The sequence below is a fragment of the Cystoisospora suis genome (genome assembly GCF_002600585.1).
Source record: "Cystoisospora suis strain Wien I chromosome Unknown contig_631, whole genome shotgun sequence".
NCBI lineage: Eukaryota > Apicomplexa > Conoidasida > Eucoccidiorida > Sarcocystidae > Cystoisospora > Cystoisospora suis.
This window is the reverse complement of record NW_027153432.1, coordinates 33,165-33,915: the sequence shown is the minus strand read 5'-3', so window position 1 is coordinate 33,915 and position 751 is coordinate 33,165. Positions and strand designations below refer to the sequence as shown.

Below are 751 nucleotides of genomic sequence, written 5' to 3'. Positions count from 1 at the left end.
CTATCTATCTATCTATGTGTAGGCAGTCTCTTTTTGTTTGTGAGAACACCATTCACAATGGCATTTGTAGATCAGTGTAATGTTTATGTGTCTGGAACAAAGACGTTGTGCCCCAGTCTATTTTCATGAAAGTTGCCACAGTGAACAGGACTCCAGTAGAGCAAGAAGAAATCCAATTCTTATGAAAACAGACATGCACCTCCTCCCCCACTCTTGAACACCTCTTCCAAGGAGAGACACGTGCTTCCTCCTTCTCCTTCGTTTGAATACTTGTCCCACTACTATGGCTAGGCGTTTCCCTGCCTTCGCACTTGTATAACCTCGTTCTGTCAAGTGTAGACATCAGAGAAGAAAGATCTGATCTAGGTATCTCCTCTGATCGTTCCATTCTCATTGTTGGGTCTCTTTGCCTTTCTTCGGTTGGTTTGTTTCTTTCTTTGTTGTGCCCCATCGGTCCTGCGCACTCTCATGCGAGAGACAATGCAAATGCTCTGCATTATTGTATGAGCTAGCCGGGATTCATAACAGAGACCGAGGATCCAGTCCGCCGCCTGTTCCGTCGGGCTGATAGTCCTATTGAATTGTCTCAATTCTCTTGCTGTTGTCTGCAGTCTCTTTTAACACACAAAAAGAGTCTCTTTCTTTAATCAAAAAACCTCCTCGTCCTGATCGATCTTCCGAGCTCTAGTCTTCTCTCTTACATAGTCACTTTCTCAAATCATGCCTCATGGCTTTCTTTCTCACTCTTTCT

The 751-nt window shown here is 44.2% G+C and overlaps 1 protein-coding gene across 1 annotated transcript in view; it reads left to right on the top strand.

Moving 5' to 3' along the window:
- CSUI_001564 (uncharacterized protein) overlaps positions 1–751 on the top strand; it is an 8,611-nt gene that overhangs the window by 5,073 nt on the left and 2,787 nt on the right. The gene's annotated exons all lie outside the window — the stretch shown is intronic.